The sequence below is a fragment of the Abrus precatorius genome, unplaced genomic scaffold, assembly GCF_003935025.1.
Source record: "Abrus precatorius isolate BTA unplaced genomic scaffold, Abrus_2018 Scaffold1, whole genome shotgun sequence".
NCBI lineage: Eukaryota > Viridiplantae > Streptophyta > Magnoliopsida > Fabales > Fabaceae > Abrus > Abrus precatorius.
In genome coordinates this window covers 8,763,086-8,779,004 of record NW_020874291.1, presented here as the reverse complement: position 1 = coordinate 8,779,004, position 15,919 = coordinate 8,763,086, and the positions used below count along the sequence as shown (strand labels likewise).

Below are 15,919 nucleotides of genomic sequence, written 5' to 3'. Positions count from 1 at the left end.
TTGGAATTTGGGTCCAACGGCGCCAGGAGGCGAGAAAGAGACAGGGAACTCTTCCTAATAGTCGTAGCAGTCACTTCGAAGGTGTTTTAGTGGCCCGAGATGAGTTTTGCACGCGTTCCTTAGCGACTAAGGAAAAGAGGACCCAGGCAAGACCCAAATTAGAATTTGGGACCAAAGGCTCCAGGAGGCGAGAGAGAGACAGGGAGATCTTCCTCTTAGTCCTAGCAGTCACCTCCAACGTGTTTCAGTGGCCGCAAAAGAGGATCCTGGCGAGACCCAAATTGGAATTTGGGCCCAAAGGCGCCAAGAGGCGAGAGAGAGACAGGGAGCTCTTCCTATTGGTCGTAGCAGTCACTTCCAAGGTGTTTCAGTTGCACAAGATGAGTTTTCCACGTGTTCCTTAGCCACTCGGCGAAAGAGGACCCAGGCGAGACTCAAATTGGAATTTGGGCCCAAAGGCGCTAGGAGGCGAGAGAGAGACACAGAACTCTTCCTATTAGACCTAGCAGTCACTTCCAAGTTATTTCGCTGGCCACTTCCAGGGTGTTTCGGTGGCCCGAGGTGAGTTTTGCACGCGTTCCCTAGCGACTAAGCAAAAGAGGACCCAGGCGAGACCCAAATTGGAATTTGGGCCCAAAGGAGTGATGAATCCATGATTTTGAAATGGAGAAAGTGCATATTAGAGTTGAAAGATTGGAACAGAAAAATTTTGAGAAAATTTTTTTTATAAGTCCAACCTTTTTTAACTTTAGTCCTTGAATTTTGGTTTGCTTGAGGACAAGCAAAAGTTTAAGTTTGGGGTTGTGATGAATCCACATTTTACTACATTTTTATACATCATTTATTACTTTTTATAGAAAAGAATAGACTTAGATAGTGTAAATAAGATGAATATTCCAATTAGGCTAAATAATATAGGTTTCTTAGTTTTTTGTTAATTTACATGAATTTAGATAGTTTATTTTACATATTTTGATCATTTGAATAATATGGCAGGAATCCCAAAGCTTATTTTGAAGAATTATTGGATTTTGAGGAATTTGAGGTGAAAGTAACTACTTTGAATATTGATAGTGACAACTACAGCAAGCCATTTCCAGCAAAGGGACCAAAGTGATCACTTTCAAAGCTTAAAGTGACAACTACAGTAGCCCAGAATAAACCAAACCTGCGCGTGGTTACTATGAATATTCATAGTAATCACTCCAGAGCATGCAAAAATTGAAGGTGCTGCGCGTAACTACTATGAATATTCATAGTAATCACTCCAGAGAGGAAAAACCCAACTGATGCTGCGCGTGGTTACTATGAAAGAATGAGAGTAATTACTTTGGGCGGCGCCAGCTTTAGTATAAATAGATTTTTACCAAATTAGGGTAGAGAGTTCTTACACTTTTTGAACCTTTTCTCTTCTTTACTCAATTTAGGATATTTTTCAGAGCTTAGGGCAACCTTGAGTGACAGCCAAGGGTCCAACCTAGGGTTTGGTTTCTCATTTCTCTTGCTTTTACATTAATGTTAATGAGTTTTCTGCATTTCCCAATTGCGTTTTTGACACCCATTTCCATGGAGGGCTAAGTTTGTGTAATCCTTAGTGAACTCACATGGGTTCTTGAGTTCCTTGAATTTAATGATAATATAATTCCTTTCTTTCATGAATTACTTCTTCCTTGTCTCTTGAATTGAATTAATGGCGAATGAGGGGGGGTATTGCTCAATTAACCTTAATTTCATTTTAAGGAGATTCTAAACTAAGGGTTGCTTAATCCTAGATTTAATTCTAAGGTTGCGTAATTTTGGGATGAGAGATTAGAGCCTAACAAATTGCGTAATTTCGTTGGTACCATAAGGTTGATTTTCGCTTGTTAAATTAACCTAATTCATGGAAGAGAGGATGAATGTTAAATCTTGAGTGGAATGAGGATAGAATCTATGTGGATGAACTAAGGATTGCTGTTTTCTATTGTTTGAATTAATTAAACTCATTTGCTCATTGCTCTTTATTTTAAATTGAAACCACAAACCCCCCCCATTTTAATTGCTTGTTTAATTAATGCCTTCAACATGTTTAATGAAGATTAATAACTAATGTTCATGGGAGACAATCTAGGGTTACCCTAGTACTACATTAATTTGTTTAAATTTTGATGAGGATTTACGACAAATCTTTTAAACACCTCGAAAAAGACCATCATCAAATTGGCGCCGTTGCCGGGGATGTTTGGTGTTGATTTTTCATAAACATGTTATTTGCTCTATTTTCATTTTCGTTTTCTACATTGTGAAAACTTTAGTATAGTTGTAGTTTCATAGGTAAGTAGAGATATCTTGCATTTAGGTAGAACCAATTGCTGTTTTCTGCATATTGCTTGAATTCTGATTTCTGTATTTTAGTTTACCACACTGTATTTTCGTTTGCTACAATTACCCTATTTCTGCTGCATAATTTTGCAGAATTTGTATTTGTGTGTTACCTATTTTCATTCCCTAGTTTGCAATTTCTTTCTGTTTTTGCTGTTTGGTGTTAATACTTTATTTTACTGCACTTAGATGTTAGTTTTTCTGCATAATTGTCATCTGACTTTTTTTGCATTTTTACTACTTCATTAGTTTACTTCTTTTCAAATTTCCATAGACAATTCCTAATGAATGACCAGATCAAATCCGGGAGATTTATATCCTCCAGATATTGAAATTGATAGGACATTCCATAGAAATCTTAGGAACCTTAGTAGACAAAATTCTGCACATATCGAGGAACCATCTTCACCATTTTCTCCATCTTCTATATATTCTTCTCTGCATTCTTTAAATTCTGAACCTTTAGAAATGGCAGAAAATGACTTGACACTTAAGGAGCTTGCCGCACCGGACGTGACCTACCAGACTTTATGTATCTAATACCCGGATGTGGATGCCCCTTTTGTTCTTAAAACTGGCCTAATCCATCTTTTGCCTAAATTTCATGGTCTTGCAGGTGAAGATCCGCATAAACACCTCAAAGAATTTCATATTGTTTGCTCTACAATGAGACCACAAGGTGTGCCTGAGGAGCATGTCAAATTGAAGGCATTTCCATTCTCTCTTATGGATTTGGCTAAAGACTGGTTGTATTATCTTCCACCTGGCTCTATTACAAGTTGGGACACCCTCAAGAGATTGTTCCTGGAAAAAAATTTCCCTGCCTCAAGGGCTGCCTCAATAAGAAAGGAAATATGTGGTATTAGGCAGCTGGAGAGGGAAAGTTTGTATGAATATTGGGAGCGTTTCAAGAGACTTTGTGCTAGCTGCCCCCATCATCAGATAAGTGACCAGCTCCTAATCCAATACTTCTATGAAGGCTTACACCCAATGGATAGAAGCATGATCGATGCAGCTAGTGGGGGAGCCCTAGTTGACAAGACTCCCGCAGCCGCTAGAAACCTCATTGAGAATATGGCAGCTAACTCTCAACAGTTTGCTACAAGGCAAAATTCCATCATGTCCAGAAGTGTCAATGAAATTCAAACTTCAGATTCACACAAGCTGGAGCATAAACTAGATGAGTTGGCTACTATGGTAAAACAGTTGGCAGTCACTACCAAGGTGTTTGAGTGGCCCGAGATGAGTTTTGCACGCGTTCCTTATCGAATAAGCAAAAGAGGACCCAGGCGAGACCCAAATTGGAATTTGGGCCGAAAGGCGGCAGAAGCCTAGAGGGAGACAGGGAACTCTTCCTATTAGTCCTAGCAGTCACTTCCAAGGTGTTTCAGTGGCCCGAGATGCGTTTTGCACGAGTTCCTTATCAACTAAGAAGAAAAAGACCCAAGCGAGGCCCATATTGGAATTTGGGCCCAAAGGCGCCAGGATGTGAGAGAGAGACACTAAACACTTCCTATTAGTCCTAGGACTCACTTCGAAGGTGTTTCAGTGGCCCGAGAAGAGTTTTGCACGAGTTCCTTAGAGACTCAGCAAAAGAGGACCGATGCGAGACCGAAAATGGATTTTGGGCCCAAAGGCGCCAGAAGGCGAGAGAGAGACACGAAAATCTTCCTATTAGTCCTAGCAATCACTTCCAAGGTGTTTCAGGGGCCCGAGATGAGTTTTGCACGCGTTCCTAATGACTAAGCAAAAGAGGACCCAGGCGAGACCCAAATTGGAATTTGGGACCAAAAGCGCCAGGAGGCGAGAGAGAGACAGGGAACTCTTCCTATTAGTCCTAGCAGTCACTTTCAAGGTTTTTCCGTGGCCACTTCCAAGGTGTTTCGGTGGCCCGAGATTAGTTTTGCACGCATTCCTTAGCGACTAAGCAAAAGAGGACCCAGGCGAGACCCAAATTGGAATGTGGGACCAAATGCGCCAGGAGGCGAGAGAGAGACACGGAACTCTTTCTATTAGTCTTAGCAGTCACTTCCAAGGTGTGTCAGTGGCCCGAGATGAGTTTTGCACGCGTTCCTTACCAACAAAGAAAAAGAGGACCCAGGCGAGACCCAAATTTGAATTTGGGCGCAAAGGTGCCAGGAGGCGAGAGAGAGACACTAAACTCTTCCTATTAGTCCTAGCAGTCACTTCCAAGGTGTTTCGATGCCCGAGATTAGTTTTGCACGCTTTCCTTAGCAGCTAAGCAAAAGAGGACCCAGGCGAGACCCAAATTGAAATTTGAGCCAAAAGGCGGCAAGAGGCAAGAGAGAGATAGGGTACTCTTCCAATTAGTCCCAGCAGTCTCTTCCAAGGTGTTTCGATGGCCACTTCCAAGGTATTTCAGTCGCCCAAGATGAGTTTTGCACCTGTTCCTTAGCGACTAAGCAAAAGAGGACCCAGCCGAGACCCAAATTGGAATTTTGGCCTAATGGCGCAACGAGGCGAGAGAGAGACATGGAACTCTTCCTATTAGTCCTAACAGTCACTTCCAAGGTGTTTCAGTGGTCCGAGATGAGTTTTGCACGCGTTCCTTAGCGACTTTGCAAAAGAGGACCCAGGCGAGACCCAAATTAGAATTTGGGCCCAAAGGAACCAGGAGGTAAGAGAGAGACAGGGAACTCCTCCAATTAGTCCTAGTAGTCACTTCCAAGGTGTTTCAGTGGCTCGAGATGACTTTTGCTCTCGTTCCTTAGCTACTCAGCAAAAGAGGAGCGAGGCGAGACCCAAATTGGAATTTGGGCCTAGAGGCGCGATGAGGGGAGGGAGAGACAGGGAACTCTTCCTATTAGTCCTAGCAGTCATTTCCAAGGTGTTTCGGTGGCCCGAGATGAGTTTTACATGCGTTCCTTAGCGACTAAGCAAAAGAGGACCCTGGCGAGACCCAAATCGGAATTTGGGCCCAAAGGTGCCCGGAGGCGAAAGAGAGACAGGGAACTCTTCCTATTAGTCCTAGTAGTCACTTGCAAGGTGCTTCGGTGGATCGAGATGAACTTTGCTCTCGCTTCTTAGCGACTCAGCAAAAGAGGAGCGAGGCGAGACCAAAATTGGAATTTGGGACCAAAGGCGCTAGGAGCCAAGAGAGAGACAGGGAACTTTTCCTATTAGTCCCAGCATACACTTCCAAGGTGTTTCAGTGGCCCGAGATGTGTTTTTCACGTGTTCCTTAGCAACTCAACAAAAGAGGAACCAGGCTAGACCCAATTTGGAATTTCAGTGCCAGGAGTGATTTTCAAGGAGTTTCAGTGGCCTGAGACGAGTTTCGCACGTCTTCCTTTGCCGGTAAACAAAAGGGGACCAAATGAGACCAAAACTAAAACTTGGGTCCAAAAGCGCCAGAAAGTGCCAGGAGGCGAGAAAGAGACAAGGAACTCTTCCTTTTAGTGCTAGCTGTCACTTCCACGGTGTTTTAGTGGCCTGAGATGAGCTTTACACGTGATCCTTAGCGTCTCAGCAAAAGAGGACCGGGGCGAGACCCAAACTTGAATTTGGGCCCAAAGGCGCCAAGAGGCGAGAGAGAGACAGGAAACTCTTCCTTTTAGTCCTAGTAGTCACTTCCAAGGTGTTTCGGTGGATAGAGATGACTTTTGCTCTCGTTCCTTAGCGACTCAGCAAAAGAGGACCCAAGCGAGACCCAAATTGGAATTTGGGCCCAAAGGCGCCAGGAGGCGCGAGAGAGACAGGGAACTCTTCCTATTAGTGCTAGTAGTCACTTCCAAGGTGTTTTAGTGGCCTGAGATGAGTTTTGCACGCGTTCCTTAGCGTCTCAGCAAAAGAGGACAGAGGCGAGATCCAAATTGGAATTTGGACCCAAAGGCGCCATGAGGCGAGATAGAGACAGGGAACTCTTCCTTTTCGTCCTAGCAGTCACTTGCAAGGTGCTTCGGTGGATCGAGATGAACTTTGCTCTCGCTTCTTAGCGACTCAGCAAAAGAGGAGCGAGGCGAGACCCAAATTGGAATTTGGGCCCAAAGGCGCTAGGAGCCAAGAGAGAGACAGGGAACTCTTCCTATTAGTCCCAGCATACACTTCCAAGGTGTTTCAGTGGCCCGAGATGTGTTTTCCACGTGTTCCTTAGCAACTCAGCAAAAGAGGACCCAAGCACGACCCAAATTAGTCCTAAACGCCCCATATGGCGAGAGAGAGACAGGGAACTCTTCCAATTAGTCCTAGCAGTCACTTCCAAGGTGTTTAAGTGGCCCGAGATGCGTTTTGCACGCGTTCCTTAGCGACTCAGTAAAAGAGGACCCTGTCGAGACCCAAATTGGAATTTGGGCCCAAAGGCACGAGGAACCGCGAGAGAGACAGGGAACTCTTCCTTTTTATGCTAGTAGTCACTTCCAAGGTGCTTCGGTGGCTCGAGATGACTTTTGCTCTCGTTCCTTAGCGACTCAGCAAAAGAGGTGCCAGGCAAGACCCAAATTGGAATTTGGGCCCAAAGGCGCCATGAGGCGAGATAGAGACAGGGAACTCTTCCTATTAGTCCTAGCATACACTTCCAAGGCGTTTCAGTGGCCCGAGATGACTTTTGTACGTGTTCCTTAGCGACTCAGTAGAAGAGGACCCAGGCTAGATCCAAATTGGAATTTGGGCCCAAAGGCGCCAGGAGGCGAGAGAGAGACAGTGAACTCTTCTAATTAGTCCTAGCAGTCACTTCCAAGGTGGTTCAGTGGCCCGAGATGTGTTTTCCATGCGTTCCTTAGCGACTCAGCAAAAGAATACCCAGGCAAGACCTAAATTGAAATCTTGGCCCAAGCGCGCCAAGATGCGAGGGAAAGACAGGGAACTCTTCTTATTAGTCCTAGCAGTCACTTCCAAGGAGTTTCAGTGGCCTGAGACGTGTTTTGCACGTGTTCCTTAGCGACTAATTAAAAGAGGACCCACGCGAGACCCAAATTGGAATTTGGGCCCAAAGGCGCGAGGAGGCAGGAGAGAGACAAGGAACTCTTTCTATTAGTCCTAGCAGTCACTTCCAAGGTATTTCAGTGGCTCGACATGAGTTTTGCACGTGATACTTAGCATCTCAGCAAAAGATGACCCAAGCGAGAACCAAATTGGAATTTGGGCCCAAAGGCGCGAGGAGGCAAGAGAGAGACAGGGAACACTTCCTATTAGTCCTAGCAGTCACTTCCAAGGCATTTCAGTGGCTCGACATGAGTTTTGCAGGTGTTCCTTAGCGGCTCAACAAAAGAGGACCCAGGCGAGACCCAAATTGGAATTTGGGCCCAAAGGCGCCAGGAGGCAAGAGAGAGACAGGGAACTCTTCCTATTAGTCCTAGCAGTCACTTCCAAGGTGTTTCAGTGGCCTGAGATGAGTTTTGTACTCGTTCCTTAGTGATTCAGCAAAAGAGGACCCAGGCGTGACCCAAATTGGAATTTGGGCCCAAAGGCGCCAGGAGGCAAGAGAGAGACTGGGAACTCTTCCTATTAGTCCTAGCAGTCACTTCCAAGGTGTTTCAGTGGCCCGAGACGTGTTTTGCACGTGTTTCTTAGCGACTCAGCAAAAGAGGGCCCAGGCGAGACCCAAATTGGAATTTGGGCCCAAAGGCGCCAGGAGGCGAGAGAGAGACAAGGACCTCTTCCTAGTAGTCCTAGCAGTCAATTCCAAGGTATTTTAGTGGCCCGACATGAGTTTTGCACGCGTTGCTTAGTGTCTCAACAAAAGAGGACCCAGGCGAAACCTAACTTCGAATTTGGGCCCAAAAGCGCCAGGAGGCGAGAGAGCGACTGGGAACTCTTCCTATTAGTCCTAGAAGTTACTTCCAAGGTGTTTCAGTGGCCCTAGATGAGTTTTGCACGCCTTCATTAGCGACTCAGCAAAAGAGGACCCAGGCGAGACCCAAATTGGAATTTGGGCCCAAAGGCGCCAGGAGGCAAGAAAGAGACAGGGAACTCTTCCTATTAGTCCTAGCAGTCACTTCCACGGTGATTTAGTGGCCTGACATGAGTTTTGCACGCGTTCCTTAGCGTCTCAACAAAAGAAGACCCAGGCGAAACCCAACTTTGAATTTGGGCCCAAAGGCGCAGGAGGCGAGAGAGAGACTGGGAACTCTTCCTATTAGTCCTAGCAGTCACTTCCAAGGTGTTTCAGTGGCCCGAGATGAGTTTTGCACGTGTTTCTTAGCGACTCAGCAAAAGAGGGCCCAGGCGAGACCCAAATTGGAATTTGGGCCCAAAGGCGCCAGGAGGCGAGAGAGAGACAAGGAACTCTTCCTAGTAGTCCTAGCAGTCAATTCCAAGGTATTTTAGTGGCCCGACATGAATTTTGTACGCGTTGCTTAGTGTCTCAACAAAAGAGGACCCAGGCGAAACCTAACTTCGAATTTGGGCCCAAAAGCGCCAGGAGGCGAGAGAGCGACTGGGAACTCCTCCTATTAGTCCTAGCAGTCACTTCCAAGGTGTTTCAGTGGCCCTAGATGAGTTTTGCATGCCTTCCTTAACGACTCAGCAAGAGAGGACCCAGGCGAGACCCAAATTGGAATTTGGGCCCAAAGGCGCCAGGAGGCAAGAAAGAGACAGGGAACTCTTCCTATTAGTCCTAGCAGTCACTTCCAACGTGTTTCCGTGGCCCGAGATGAGTTTCGCACGTGTTTCTTAGCGAGTCAGCAAAAGAGGACCTAGGCGAGAACCAAATTGGAATTTGGGATCAAAATGTCAGGAGGCAAGAGAGAGACAAGGAACTCTTCATATTAGTCCTAGAAATCACATCCAAGGTGTTTCAGTGGCCTGAGATGAGTTTTGCACGCGTTGCTTAGCGACTGAGCAAAAGAGGACCCAGGCGAGACCCAAATTGGAATTTGGGCCCAATGGCACCCTGAGGGGAGAGAGAGACAGGGAACTCCTCCAATTAGTCCTAGCAGTCACTTCAAAGGTGTTTCAGTGGCCCGAGATGAGTTTTGAACGTGTTCCTTAGCGACTCAGCAAAAGAGGACCCAGGCGAAACCCAAATTGGAATTTGGGCCCAAAGGCGCCAGGAGGCAAGAGAGAGACAGGGAACGCTTCCTATTAGTCCTAACAGTCACTTCCAAGGAGTTTCAGTGGCCCGAGACGTGTTTTGCATGTGTTCCTTCGCGACTCAGAAAAAGAGGACCCAGGCGAGACCCAAATTGGAATTTGGGCCCAAAGGCGCGAGGAGGCAAGAGAGAGACAAGGAACTGTTTCCATTAGTCCTAGCAGTCACTTCCAAGATGTTTCAGTGGCCCGAGATGAGTTTTTTACGCGTTCCTTAGCGACTGAGCAAAAGAGGACCCAGGCAAGACCCAAATTGGAATTTGGGTCCAATGGCACCCTGAGGCGAGAGAGAGACAAGGAACTCCTCCAATTAGTGCTAGCAGTCACTTCAAAGGTGTTTCAGTGGCCCGAGATGAGTTTTGCACGTGTCCCTTAGCGGCTCAGCAAAAGAGGACCCAGGCGAGACCCAAATTAGCATTTGGGCCCAAAGGCGCCAGGAGGCAAGAGAGAGACAGGGAACGCTTCCTATTAGTCCTAACAGTCACTTCCAAGGTGTTTCCGTAGGCCGAGATGAGTTTTGCACGCGTTCCTTAGCGACTTAGCAAAAGAGGACCAAAGGCGAGGCCCAAATTGGAATTTGGACCCAAAGGCGCTAGGAGGCAAGAGAGAGACAAGGAACTCTTCCTATTAGTCGTAGCAGTCACTTCCAAGGTGTTTCAGTGGCCCGAGATGAGTTTTGCACGCGTTCCTTAGCGAGTCAGCAAAAGAGGACCCAGGCGAGACCCAAATTGGCATTTGGTCCCAAAGGCGCTAAGAGGCAACAGAGAGATATGGAACTCTTCCTATTAGTCCTAGCAGTGACTTCCAAGGTGTTTTAGTGGCTCGAGATGAGTTTTGCATGCGTTCCTTAGCGAGTCAGCAAAAGAGGACCCAGGCGAGAACCAAATTGGAATTTCGGCTCCAAGGTGTCACGAGGTAAGAGATAGACAAGGAACTCTTCATATTAGTCCTAGCAGTCACATCCAAGGTGTTTCAGTTGCCTGAGATGAGTTTTGTACGCGTTGCTTAGCGACTGAGCAAAAGAGGACCCAGGCGAGACCCAAATTGGAATTTGGGCCCAATGGCACCCTGAAGCGAGAGAGAGACAGGGAACTCCTCCAATTAGTCCTAGCAGTCACTTCAAAGGTGTTTCAGTGGCCCGAGATGAGTTTTGAACGTGTTCCTTAGCGACTCAGCAAAAGAGGACCCAGGCGAAACCCAAATTGGAATTTGAGCCCAAAGGCGCCAAGAGGCGAGAGAGAGACTAGGAACTCTTCCTATTAGTCCTAGCAGTCACTTCCAAGGTGTTTCAGTGGCCCGAGATGAGTTTTGCATTTGTTTCTTAGCGACTCAGCAAAAGAGGGCCCAGGCGAGACCCAAATTTGAATTTGGGCCCAAAGGCGCTAGGAGGCAAGAGAGAGATAGGGAACTCTTCCTATTAGTCCTAGCAGTCACTTCCAAGGTGTTTCAGTGGCCCGAGATGAGTTTTGCACGCGTTCCTTAGCGACTCAGCAAAAGAGGACCCAGGCGTGACCCAAATTGGAATTTGGGCTCAAAGGTGTCAGGAGGCAAGAAAGAGACAGGGAACTCTTCCTATTAGTCCTAGCAGTCACGTCCAAGGAGTTTCAGTCGCCCGAGATGTGTTTTGCACGTGTTCCTTAGAGACTCACTAAAAGAGGACCCAGGCGAGACCCAAATTGGAATTTGGGCCCAAAGCCGCGAGGAGGCAAGTGAGAGACAGGGAACTCTTCCTATTTATCCTAGCAGTAAATTCCAAGGTATTTCAGTGGCCCGACATGAGTTTTGCACGTGTTCCATAGCGGCTCAGCAAAAGAGGACCCAGGCGAGACCCAAATTGGAATTTGGGCCCAAAGGCGTCAGGAGGCAAGAAAGAGACAGGGAACTCTTCCTATTAGTCCTAGCAGTCACTTCCAAGGTGTTTCAATGGCCTGAGATCAGTTTTGTACTCGTTCCTTGGCGACTCAGCAAAAGAGGACCCAGGAGTGACCCAAATTGGCATTTGGGCCCAAAGGCGCCAGGAGGCAAGAGAGAGACTGGGAACTCTTCCTATTAGTCCTAGCAGTCACTTCTAAGGAGTTTCAGTGGCCTGAGACGTGTTTTGCACGTGTTCCTTAGCGACTAAGTAAAAGAGGACCCAGGCGAGACCCAAATTGGAATTTGGGCCTAAAGGCGCGAGTAGGCAGGAGAGAGACAAGGAACTCTTTCTATTAGTCCTAGCAGTCACTTCCAAGGTATTTCAGTGGGTCGACATGAGTTTTGCACGTGTTCCTTACCAGCTCAGCAAAAGAGGACCAAGGCGAGAACCAGATTGGAATTTGGACCCAAAGGCGCGAGGAGGCAAGAGAGAGACAGGGAACTCTTCCTGTTAGTCCTAGCAGTCACTTCCAAGGTATTTCAGTGGCTCGACATGAGTTTTGCACGTGTTCCTTAGCGGCTCAGCAAAAGATGACCCAGGCGAGACCCAAATTGGAATTTCGGGCCAAAGGCGCCAAGAGGCAAGAGAGAGATAGGGAACTCTTCCTATTAGTCCTAGCAGTCACTTCGAAGGTGTTTCAGTGGCCCGAGATGAGTTTTGTACTCGTTCCTTAGCGACTCAGCAAAAGAGGACCCAGGCGTGACCCAAATTGGAATTTGGGCCCAATGGCGCCAGGATGCAAGAGAGAGACTGGGAACTCTTCCTGTTAATCCTAGCAGTCACTTCCAAGGTGTTTCAGTGGCTCGAGATGAGTTTTGCACGCGTTCCTTAGCGAGTTAGCAAAAGCGGACCCAGGCGAGAACCAAATTGGAATTTGGGTTCAAAGGTGTCAGGAGGCAAGAGAGAGACAAGGAACTCTTCCTATTAGTCCTAGCAGTCACATCCAAGGTGTTTCAGTGGCCTGAGATGAGTTTTGTACGCGTTCCTTAGCAACTGAGCAAAATTGGACCCAGGCGAGACCCAAATTGGAATTTGGGCCGAAGGGCGCAGGAGGAGAGAGAGAGACAGGGAACTCGTCCTATTATTCTTAGCAGTCACATCCAAGGTGTTTCACTGGCCTGAGATGAGTTTTGTACGCGTTCCTTAGCGACTGAGCAAAAGAGGACCCAGGCGAGACCCAAATTGGAATTTGGGCCCAATGGCACCCTGAGGCGAGAGAGAGACAGGGAACTTCTCCAATTAGTCCTAGCAGTCACTTCAAAGGTGTTTCAGTGGCCTGAGATGAGTTTTGCACGTATTCCTTAGCGACTCAGCAAAAGAGGACCCAGGCGAGACCCAAATTCGAATTTGCGCCCAAAGGCGCCAGGAGGCAAGAGAGAGACAGGGAACGCTTCCTATTAGTCCTAACAGTCACTTCCAAGGTGTTTCCGTGGGCCGAGATGAGTTTTGCACGTGTTCCTTAGCGGCTCAGCAAAAGAGGACCCAGCCGAGACCCAAATTGGACCTTGGGCCCAAAGGCGCCAGGAGGCAAGAGATAGACAGGTAACTCTTCCTATTAGTCCTAGCAGTCACTTCCAAGGTGTTTCAGTGGCCCGACATGAGTTTGCACGGGTTCCTTAGCGACTCAAAAAAAGAGGACCGAGGCGAAACCCAACTTCGAATTTAGGCCCAAAGGCGCCAGGAGGTGAGAGAGAGATTGGGAACTCTTCCTATTAGTCCTAGCAGTCACTTCCATGGTGTTTCCATTGCCCAAGATGAGTTTTGCACGTGTTCCTTAGCGACTAAGCAAAAGAGGACCTAGACGAGACCCAAATTGGAATTTGGGCCCAAAGGCGTCAGGAGGCGGGGGAGAGACAGGGAACACTTCCTATTATTCGTAGCAGTTACTTCCAAGGTGTTTTAGTGGCCCAAGATAAGTTTTGCACGCATTCCTTAGCGACTTAGCAAAAGAGGACCTAGGCGAGGCCCAAATTGGAATTTTGGCCCAAAGGCGCCAGGAGGCAAGAGAGAGATAGGCAACTCTTCCTATTAGTCCTAACAGTCACTTCCAAGGTGTTTCAGTGGCCCGAGATGAGTTTTGCACGCGTTCCTTAACGATTAAGCAAAAGAGGACCTAGACGAGACCCAAATTGGAATTTGGGCCCAAAGGCGCCAGGAGGCAAGAGAGAGATAGGCAACTCTTCCTATTAGTCCTAACAGTCACTTCCAAAGTGTTTCAGTGGCCCGAGATGAATTGTGCACGTGTTTCTGAGCGACTCAGCAAAAGAGGACCGAGGCGAGACCCAAATTGGAATTTTGGCCCAAAGGCGCCATGAGGCAAGAGAGAGACAGGGAACTCTTCCTATTAGTCCTAGCAGTCACTTCCAAGGTGTTTCAGTGGCCCGAGATGACTTTTGCATGCGTTCCTTAGCGACTCAGCAAAAGAGGACCCAGGCGAGACCCAACTTTGAATTTGGACCCAAAGGCGCCAGAAGGCGAGAGAGAGACTGGGAACTCTTCCTATTAGTCCTAGCAGTCACTTCCAAGGTGTTTCAGTGGCCCAAGATGACTTTTGCACGCGTTCCTTAGTGATTCAGTAAAAGAGGTCTCGGGCGAGACCCAAATTGGAATTTGGGCCCAAAGACGCCAGGAGGCAAGAGAGAGACAGGGAACTCTTCCTATTAGTCCTAGCAGTAACTTCCAAGGTGTTTCAGTGGCCAGAGATGAGTTGTGCACGCGTTCCTTTACGTCTCAACAAAAGAGGACCCATGCGAAACCCAACTTCGAATTTGGGCCGAAAGGCGGCAAGAGCCGAGAGAGAGACTGGGAACTCTTCCTATTTGTCCTAGCAGTCACCTCCAAGGTGTTTCAGTGGCCCGAGATGACTTTTGCATGCTTTCCTTAGTGACTCAGCAAAAGAGGACCCAGGCGAGACCCAAATTGGAATTTGGGCCCAAAGGCGCTAGCAGGCGAAAGACAGGGAACTCTTTTTATTAGTCCTAGCAGTTACTTCCAAGGTGTTTCAGTGCCCCAGATGAGTTTTGCCCGCGTTCCGTAGCGACTCTGCAAAAGAAGACCCATGCGAGACCCAAATTGGAATTTGAGCCCAATAGCACCCGGAGGCGAGAGAGAGACAGGGAACTCTTCCTATTAGTCCTAGCAGTCACTTCCAAGGTGTTTCAGTGGCCCGAGATGACTTTTGCATGCGTTCCTTAGCGACTCAGCAAAAGAGGACCCAGGCGAGACCCAAATTGGAATTTGGGCCCAGAGGCGCCAGGAGGCAAGGGAGAGACAAGGAAATCTTCCTATTAGTCCTAGCAGTGACTTCCAAGGTGTTTTAGTGGCCTGAGATGAGTTTTGTACGCGTTCATTAGCGACTCAGCAAAAGAGGACCCAGGCGAGACCCAAATTGGAATTTGGGCCCAAAGGCGCCATGAGGCAAGAGAGAGACAGGGAACTCTTCTTATTAGTCCTAGCAGTCACTTCCAAGGTGTTTTACTGGCCTGAGATTAGTTTTGTACGCGTTCCTTAGCGACTCAGCAAAAGAGGACCCAGGCAAAACCCAAATTGGTATTTGGGCCCAATTGCACCCTGAGGCGAGAGAGAGACAGGGAACTCCTCCAATTAGTCCTAGCAGTCACTTCAAAGGTGTTTCAGTGGCCCGAGATGAGTTTTGCACGTGTTCCTTAGCGACTCACCAAAAGAGGACCAAGGCGAGACCGAAATTGGAATTTGGACCCAAAGGCGCCATGAGGCAAGAGAGAGACAGGGAACTCTTCTTATTAGTCCTAGCAGTCACTTCCAAGGAGTTTCAGTGGCCTGAGACGTGTTTTGCACGTGTTCCTTAGCGACTAAGTAAAAGAGGACCCAAGCGAGACCCAAATTGGAATTTGGGCCCAAAGGCGCGAGGAGGCAGGAGAGAGACAAGGAACTCTTTCTATTAGTCCTAGCAGTCACTTCCAAGGTATTTCAGTGGCTCGACATGAGTTTTGCACGTGTTCCTTAGCGGCTCAGCAAAAGAGGACCCAAGCGAGAACCAAATTGGAATTTGGGCCCAAAGGCGCCAGGAGGCGAGAGAGAGACAAGGAACTCGTCCTATTATTCTTAGCAGTCACTTCCAAGGTGTTTCAGTGGCCCGGGATGGGTTTTGCACGCGTTCCTTAGCGACTTAGCAAAAGAGGACCCAGGCGAGGCCCAAATTGGAATTTGGGCCCAAAGGCGCCATGAGGCGAAAGAGAGACAGGGAACTCTTCCTATTAGTCCTAGCAGTCACTTCCAAGGTGTTTCAGTGGCCTGAGCTGAGTTGTGCACGTGTTCCTTAGCGACTCAGCAAAAGAGGACCTAGGCGAGACCCAAATTGCAATTCGGGCCCAAAGGCGCCAGGAGGCAAGAGAGAGACAGGGAAATCTTCCTATTAGTCCTAGCAGTCACTTCTAAGGTGTTTCAGTGGCCCGACATGAGTTTTGCTCGGGTTCCTTAGCGACTCAACAAAAGAGGACCCAGGCGAAACCTAACTTCGAATTTGGGCCCAAAGGCACCAGGAGGCGAGAGAGAAACTGGAAACTCTTTCTATTAGTCCTACCAGTCACTTCCAACGTGTTTTCGTGGCCCAAGATG

General features: G+C 47.7%; 1 non-coding gene across 1 annotated transcript; it reads right to left on the bottom strand.

Annotated features, from left to right (window-relative positions):
* Positions 1–3,200: 3,200 nt before the first annotated feature.
* Positions 3,201–3,305, bottom strand: LOC113861760. Its single transcript, XR_003504331.1, has one exon. It is a non-coding gene; the product is annotated as a small nucleolar RNA R71 (small nucleolar RNA).
* Positions 3,306–15,919: the final 12,614 nt, after the last annotated feature.